At 34.2% G+C, this 9,312-nt stretch overlaps 1 protein-coding gene across 2 annotated transcripts in view; it reads right to left on the reverse strand.

Moving 5' to 3' along the window:
• Positions 1 to 9,312, reverse strand: part of LOC106465544 (NADH dehydrogenase [ubiquinone] iron-sulfur protein 6, mitochondrial-like) — a 37,644-nt gene that overhangs the window by 3,749 nt on the left and 24,583 nt on the right. The window contains exon 4 of one of the 2 annotated variants that reach the window (XM_022393467.1): positions 3,038 to 3,048. The exons of the other annotated variant lie outside the window; for it this stretch is intronic. The gene's annotated coding sequence lies outside the window, so the exon portion shown is untranslated. Of the gene's footprint in view, positions 1 to 3,037; positions 3,049 to 9,312 lie in introns of those variants that run through there. 2 annotated transcript variants of the gene reach the window in all.

Genomic DNA, 9,312 nt, shown 5'->3' on the forward strand with positions numbered 1-9,312 from the left:
GTTTATTAGGTCCATGCGGGGGTACATGCAAATATTTAGTTTTGCATTTTGCGGTTTTTTGGGCGTTTTTTACCACTACTTCGCCCCCTGTTGATGGATCTTCACCAAATTTGGTATGGGGGTTCATTGGGCCCATGGCGAGATACAAACAAATTTTCAGTTTTGCATTTTGCGTTTTTTACAATTACATATAAGGGAGCCAACTTTACATGAACTAAGATAACCTTTCATTAATCATGAATTTACATAACTTCCACCCAGGGGACGGGTACTCCAGCTAGTTGCAAATATGGCCGAAAATAAACAAAATTACGACACTTATCATATACAACATTGTTTATTGCCAAAAAGAAGGGCATAGATAAACGTTTCGGAATTCTATCAGATTCCATCTTCAGTATCTAAAACAAAATAAAATGAATTTACATAAGTCTTTATACATTGTCAAAGTACAGTTGCTAAATATAACGATAATTAACCAAATAAAACACTAAACCATAATCATGGGGAGAAACTACAGCAAGAAAACATGACGAAAAAAAAGTAAAATACAGTAATAAGAACATATTAAAAAATGTATAATTTAAATGAAGACTGCATGTTGTTCAGTGTTGGAGAGTGCTGCTTGATGTGGAGGGTTTCTTTGATCAATAATTCCAGGTCAGTATTAGACTTGCAGAGGATAGAGATATTTGATAGTATAGGTTGATGTCCTGTTTCTTCACTATGTTGGCGTATAGAGGAAACACAGGGGGTTATTCAATTTTTTTTTTTCGTTTTTGATGGAAATTACAACATTCATAGGCTCTGACTTTTAAATGGCGTTTGGTTTTGCCAATATAGGAAGCCTTACAGTCTCCACACGTGTAAAGATAGACAAGCCAAGAATGATAAGGAATGGAGAGATCTTTAGTAGGAAAGAAATTTTTTATGCATGATGTGGATTTAAAAACTGATTTTACATCCTCTTAAGGGTAGTAACGACCAAGTATGCGTTTAAGTTGATTTTTTAAATTTAAGCTTTGTTTGCCAGTATAATTTCTCAAGTGAAGAGTTGTCCATTGCAAGTTTCTAGAGTTGAGTTGGATACTAGATGAAAATACCAACAGGTGCTGACCCATTATGTAAAGGCTAGCATCATAGAGCTGGTAAAAAAAAAAAAGAAAAAAAGAGTCCCTTTATTGATGTTAGCAGTGGCCTTCCCTTTTTAGGACTTCATAGATTGTAACACTGTTGTGTTACTATTAATAGAGATTGTGTTTCTGTAGATTTATTCAACAACTGTATCTAGTGTCGATGATTGATGTATTTACTGCTCAAAACATCCTATCACCCATACTGTTGTGGTAGTTTTATATTACATTTTGGTTACTGTATGTCAGGGTTTTATATATATATATTAGTGGGCTGGGATTCTTCTGTAGTAAACATCTGTGACTTGTTGACAATAAATTCGAACAGTAAAAGGACAGCACACAATCCACTTGTTTTAAAATAATATATTCAAAACAATTAAAATGTATGTACAAAAATTAATTACACTATAGGATATCATAGCTGTATCTAAAAACTCTAAATAATTATCCTCATCCTGTCAAAAGTCTACACAGACTGATTCAATTACTTTAGAATCCAATTGACAAGAGGAATTATCTTTTCATACTCTGTTTCTTACTGTACAATCTGCAATAGAATTCACTTACGTTACTCATTGGGTTACCACAGTTCTATCTCAAATTTTAAATAATTGTCTTCTTTTTGTCAAAGTCCACACAGATTGGTTCAATTACTTTAGAACACCCTTTAACAAGACAAATTATTCTCCTTATCTCTGATTAACATTTAATTCAGGACTCACCTTGTGTATCCACAAATTTTCTTTAGTGCAGAGCACTCCTTCATATCTGCACTCCACAAGATGTGACATTTTCATCATAGTCTTGTAAACAGTGATGAAGGGAGTGCAGATAGTAAAGAAATGTTCATTTTAAAATATCATCTGTTACGGCTAAATTAACAATCACGCAGCCTAACTTCACTTTCAGTAACTTAACGTCTTCTGGCTTAACTTTTGTTGTTACCACAGTTGTATCCAGAGCTTTAAATAATTGTCTCTTTTTTTTTTGTAAAGAGTCCACACACGCTGGTTCAGTTACTTTAGAACCCAATTGTTACAATACAGCTGTGAACCACACAATAGAAATCACCCGTTAAGGCTAGTCATTCACAAGCCGGCTAGCTTCACATTATCCTCCACTAACTAACTTTTTTCTGACTGAACTTAATTGACTTGTACTCACTTGGTCACCTATATATATATATGTATACCTTTTCCAACTGAGGGCTAGAACATTTTACAACTAGGAGATGATATGAAGTAATAATACTCTCACAGTGAGAAAAACATACAGGTTTCAAGAAAGTTGATGTCAACAATACTACAACAATTGAACTACACATACAGCGTATGACTATTACCAAATTATGATGCAAAATTTGTCATAATTATTACTTTTAAAATAATTAACTTTTAACACTCTTGTTATGAAAACTAAATATTCATTAAATATTAAGTCACTAAATAAACTAATTAATAATTATTAAGCTAAACAGTCTTGTATTTCCAACACTGTTTGACTTGAAAATATCAAAGACAATATAAAGTTGAGATTTTGGCATTATTATTAGAGATTTATTTTTGCAGAGTTGTAAATTTATTATGTTTCTCTGTTTTCTACTAACCCTCTCTGTATAATGTTATTTTGCAGAGGAGGTTGCTTTTTCAGATCAGGTCAACCTTACATGGAGAGGAAACTGCAGTATATGAAAGGAGACTGAGAATATGCCATTGAGCACTAAATAAAAACTACTTGAAGATGTAGTATAGTAGCCCCTCTCAAATCTGGAAACCTTGGGACCTGAGCCTTGCAGGATTTTGGAGTTTGCCAGATTTTGGATGGTCATATAATAGTCATACATAAATGAAAAAATTAAGAAAACTGCATTTCTACACAGCATTTTATTGTACATAGTACCGTACAGTATATTCTACATCAAAAGAAAGGTAATATGCATGGGAAAGAATTTCATGGACAGAAAAAAATAAAATAATAATTATTGTATTTATTATTATTTCTTGAAAAGCTGCAGAAAATTTGGAGAAGAAAAAAGAGAAAAAAATTAGATTTGTTGGACACAACTATACTTTATTGTAGTATACTGTACATTGAACAGAAAAGACATAAGCATGGTTAAAGCATTTTACTGTAAGAGTAATATCTGTACTAAAGTTACCAAACATTACATCATATTAAAGGGGTAATCAGGATCATCAGAGTTATCACCTTTGGGACTAGCAGGGGCTGTGTCTGAGTCTTGGAGACTGACTGGATCAGATGAGGTTGAAGTTGATGCTACAGGTTCAGGATTGGTAAGGCTTCTTTGTAATAACTTCTCACTTTTCTTAAATAGATCTAGTAAAGTAGGTTTATCTTTGATGAGTTTAGTTTCTATTAGGTGAACACTCATGATTTCCTGTTCTGTCATGACGCTACTTTGTTCAAGTCCAGCCTTAAATTCAAACATTAACTCGATACACTTGGCAACTGAGATTCTTTCTTCTACCATTTCATCTTCATCCTCACTATCCTTGCCTTCCTTCTGGTTTTTATTTGGTACCATTTGTATAATTTCTTGGTCACTAACATGTTGCACTATGGGTTCACTATTATCCACTGCTGAAGATTTTGAGCCTCTAAGATAGTGGTTAATCATGTTAGTAATGTGAAGAGCATAATCCAGCAAGTCATTGATCACTCCTTCTTGTGGGAATTGCTGAAGCCAGTTAAGCCTGCTTCTTCTTCAGCTATATCTCCATCTCAAAATATTATACCTGGCCATAACTTGTGCCAACAATTCATGAGAGTGGTAGCAGGCACAATTGCCCATGCTCAAGGTACTTCCAAGACACAATTTTTATTTTTAAACTGCTTTTTTCTGAATTTACCCACAGATACCCTTGAATTAACTGCACTTAGCATTCTTCTCATGAATTCATATCTGTATCTACATTCCAATGATCTTATGATACCTTGGTCTTGGAGTTGAATTAGTGAGGTACACTTAAGTGGTAAAAACATTCCATTAACACTGTCTTTCACTAGAAATATTGCTTCAAGATAGGCTGAACTGTTAAAAATTAGCACAATTTTGCAGTTGGGATCTAACCCCATTGAGGTGCAGTTTGCTCAAACACTGTGAACAAGGTACTTCTCATGCCACTCAAGAAAGATCTGTAAAGTTACCCAACCTCATTTGTTGACACAATATATCACTGGTAGAGTAATTACACCTTAAAAACCTCTAGACAGATTTTTACCAATCACTAAGAACTTACATCCAGGAGTTCCTGCTGCTTTGGAACAAGCGAACAACGTCACTCAGTCTTTAAATTCCCTGTATCCAGTAAATGACTGTTCATCCTCAGCAGCAGTATTTTACCAAGCATACAATGCCAAAATAATGCAGTTTCATCATCATTATAGATCTGATTTGGTGTTAGGTTTTCATTTTGCACTAACTTGACAAATTCCTCTATGAATGCAGCAGTCTCCTTGTTAGCAGTGCTTATCACCACAAACATTATGCAGTGTAATTCCATGGCACATATTAAATTTATTTAAGCTTCACTGTAGTCACATTCAAAATTAAGGATAAATTTAGTTAGCTCTTTTAGCATTTGCCCACTGTCAGAATTTAAAAATAATATGTATGTATATGGGTTCTGTTTTTTTTATATGGCTTTTACTTATATTTCTTAAGAGTATATAAATATATACTATGTTGTTGTTGGGCTTAGGATTCTTCTACAGTAGGTGTCTGTGACATGTTAGTGATAAATTCAACGATGAATAAATAGCACACACTTTATTTGTATTCAAATAATATATATATATTTGTAACAAGTTAAAACATATGTACAATAAAGTATTCACACTACAGAGAATATAAGCATATCGTAAATGTTATATCAGTATACGTATAGTTCTCATCTTTTTGTCGAAAGTCCATTTAGGCCTGTTCAATTACTTTAGAATTTCAGTTGACAAGCTGAACTACTTTCTCTAATACTAACGCAATATTAATCTGGTGTAATTCACTTACGATTGTGGTCTTCTTTCTTTGAAGATCCTATGTTCCTTTTGTCAAAGTGCACTCAGGCTGATTCAATTAGTTTAGAATTTCTTATTTCTTTTTCCACTGTTAGTTTCACTTTAATATATATTAAACATTAGGCCCATGTCAGTCATTAGGGCTATCACTTTTACATTACTTAACTTCACACCAACTATATTCTTTCTGCTTTTATCTGTCTGCTGCTTCCCGCTCATCTCATGCTATTTATATCTTTATTACATAGTTGTCTGGCCACTTTCGATATTCTCGACACAAATTAGTTATTAACAAAACCATCTACAATCGTCTGCTTTTAACTCTTATTATAAAAAATTTTAAAATAATAAAATATTCACTTACAAATATAAATTAACCACTAATACTTAAACCAAACAGTCTTTTATATCATGACACCCACCAATGCCCATCTCTTCACTGCAGCACAGCTTGAAAATGCTGCATCTAAGTCAACACGTTCTACCTCAGTAATATTTTTACACTTTGTCATTCCTTTCTCTGTGTCACTGTCAGCAAAGAAGTTAAGCAGCTTCAGTCTGATCTTCTTCAGGTCATACATAGTTGATGAACCAATGCCAAAGGTTTCACATAATTGCTTCACCAAAGTCCCACTGTCGAGTTTCTTTAACAATTCAATATTTTCCACAACAGATAATGACTTGTGTTTTGAACCAATACAATCCTCTGAGTCACTTGCTTTTTTTAAGCAGCATATTTAAGGTCAAAAGCAGGCTAATTTACTGACAAATGGGATACACTATATATACGTGGGAGTTCCTAATGTAAACAAATGGAGATGCCATCAGCCAGCTGAGAGTATGAATTGGTGGAAAAGCTCTGTCACACTATTTGGGTGAGGAGCCAACCAGAAAAATCAATTTGCTGATTTTCGAGTGGTTTCCCGGATTAGTCCACTTTCTTAAAATTAGCCAGAAAAGGAAGGTTTGACTGTACTTTTAAATATTATAACAACTTGTTCTATCAAAAAGTTGTAAACGTAGTGAAGGCACTCAGAAACTATGGCACTTATATGAGTGTTTACATGTGTGAGATGGTTTGGTGTACACTCTGTAAAGCACTTAGGTATGGTGGACAATCTGTAATCAGACAGAGGTTCCAAGTGATCTGGGGCAAAACATACTTCAAATTTTTCATGTTTGTTTATTTGATTTTTTAGTTTTGCACAAAGCTACGAAAGGGCTATCTGCACTAGCCATCCCTAATTTAGCAGTGAAGAACTAGAGGGAAGGCAGCTAGTCATCACCACCCTCCGTCAACTCTTGGGCTTCTCTTTTACCAATGAATAGTGGGATTGACCATCACATTATAACACCTGCATGGCTGAAAGGGCAAGCAAGTTTGGTGGGACAGGGATTTTAACCTGTGACCTTCAGATTGAGGCCAGGCCTCCAAATTTTGCATGATGCAAGACCTAGAGCACATTAAGGGCAGCAGTGCAACCAGACTTCATTGGGTCCATGGAGCAAAATTAAATTGGGACCCTTAACCAATGTTAAAAATTGAGCTCCGAAGAGATAAATTGGGGCCTCAAGAGGCCACAGACTTGATCAACTCGGTAAGATAGGTAGTTGTACTCATGAATAAGATGTTCCATGCCCCAATACTAATGTGAAGAAGTGGTTTTTTTGTTGTGTGTTACTACCAATAAATATTTTTTATTGATATATTCAATAAAAGATCATGTTTTTGTTGATTTATTCAATAATTGTATTTAGTCTCTTTATTTTACTGAACATCTTGACTTGCAAGATTACAAAAAATTATACAGAAAATCCATGATTTTTTCTTGAAAACTAACAGTAACTAATTAATGCTGCTCATGATAAATTACTTTATTATGGTGTGTTTATCCAATTATTGACATATCAGTGCAGTCCATAACTAGCAAGTTAGCTGAACAATTAACATACTATATTCGAACATTTAACACAACAAAATGTAGATCAAGATGCTAAATTCAGCAGTCATTTGTTTACATAGTTGTATATGGTGTGATATAGTGAAAAGCACACTTCACTCTACAGTTCTTATTCTTATGGTTTGGCTGAATAGATTATCCAGAAAGTCATGTATATAACTGCTAAGCTTATGAGTACTCATCAGAGTGATTGGGATGATAAACTACTACATCTCGTAATGTCAACAAGGGCTTATAATAAAGCTGTAGTCGAGTGTCTAAACTTGTTTGGACATGAACTGTTCCCTGTGGGTTCATAAGTGATCTATCTCCCACTGTAGAAGTGCCATAATATAAAAAGAAAGATGTTATATAAGACAGTAAAGGAATAAATGATTAAGCATGGAGACTGACTATGGCTTTGGCACACAGTGACAGCAAGTAAGCAAATGGCTGGATTGGCCTTTATCTCTTCCTTAAATAGCTCATTTTATTAAACTATATGCTGTTGAGTCGTGTATTACAAAAAAGCATGTTGAACATGTTGAAAAGCTAAAGTTGAGTCTGACAAACTTCTTGTGCTCTGATCTCACTATGACTGGAGAGGACAATGAAAATACTGTAATGCGTGATCTTGGTGATAAAAACAGAGATACTGTAAACATGCAAATGACCAAAATGAAAGTGAGTCAACTGTAAAACATTTAAGCTGCTCAGGAAATCTGCCATGGCAACAAAATCTCTTTAAAAATTAGTGTACCTAGACTAAAATATCTTTATAGTGCAGATTGTTACTGCAACTATGACAGCTGCTCTTATTAGATGTAATCCTAGAATACTGACAGTTGGTGTGACTGTTAATGACCACTAGGCATTTTGACAAACCAAAGGCTGAATGTTTAAGTAGGGCTTTGTGATGATTAGTGTAGAGAGGAATTTATGTTCTAACACAGCATAGGAAGTCACATGAACTGGCATGAATAAAACTGAAATGTTTTGTGTTCTGCTATATTTGATCTGATTTTTTGTTGTTAACCAATTGCATCTGGGCCTGGCTCTTTAGCACACATCACGACTTTCTACAGTGTTAAATTCAACAAGATTTAAACGCATTTATTATCAATGTATGTCATTAAACTTGGCATAAAAATGTAGTATATAATTAATGTTTATATCCTGTCTAAAGTATAATTTCTTAATTCAAAAAATATTTGAAAAATTTTCAATCTTTATTTTTCTGTCATGTGACCCATCTGAACTCTTAATTTCTTCCTTTCAGAATTTTCTATCATCAAAAATAAGCTGTTGGAGTTTCTAACCATTTAGAAACACAAACTATACATAACTAGAAGCAAGAATACAAAATTTGAATCTACCTTCTTGATTTACTGAAGTATTAATAAATTTGCCAAACACACCCGAAAAGCCTCTTCCTCTCTCCTTCTGACTTTCACGTGTTTTGCTAATCAATTTTATAAGGCTGATGAACAAGTTTATAACCAATGGAAAGAGCATATTCTCCTCTACATAACATTAATTATAACTTTGATTTTGGTGCCCGTAGAATAACAGTCTGTCATACTGTCTTTGTCTGAAAATATCATAATCTTGCTCTGAACATCTAACAGAATTTTTTAACCTATTTGTAACTTACTGGGAAAGCCAAATAAATTACAGTAATTTTGGGATGCTCTATTTTGTTGACTGATATATATTCTGTGTTCTCAAATGTATATTTGAAAGTACCACAAATTCTTGTACACCCAAATTTGTTAAACTCATTGAGACTTACAGAAAAACGTCTATTCAAGTGCAAATTGAATTCAATGTACGAACTTCTCAGCTTAGCAAAATAAAATACAGTATTCCCTCGCTATTCGCGGGCATTTGAATGGCATTGTAGGGTGTAAATAATATTGTAAAAATAAACACTTGAATTTACAGCCCAAACAACCACGTTGAAAACTCACGTGCGAATAAGAGAGAGAGAGAAACAGCTGATCAGCAGCACGCGTATGCAGCCAATCAGCAAGAAGGAGAAACTAAAGCTGTCAGCCATTGGCTAAATTCAAACCTATTTCCTAGCCTCCTCGGGACCGAGCGCTGTGTGTGTGTGTGTGTGTGTGTGTGTAGTGTCGTTATCGGCTGTGCTTTGCCGTTTGCGTTGTGGGAGAGTAAATACAGACATACCCTCGAAAAGC

The sequence above is a fragment of the Limulus polyphemus genome, unplaced genomic scaffold (genome assembly GCF_000517525.1).
Source record: "Limulus polyphemus unplaced genomic scaffold, Limulus_polyphemus-2.1.2 Scaffold1978, whole genome shotgun sequence".
Taxonomy (NCBI): domain Eukaryota; kingdom Metazoa; phylum Arthropoda; class Merostomata; order Xiphosura; family Limulidae; genus Limulus; species Limulus polyphemus.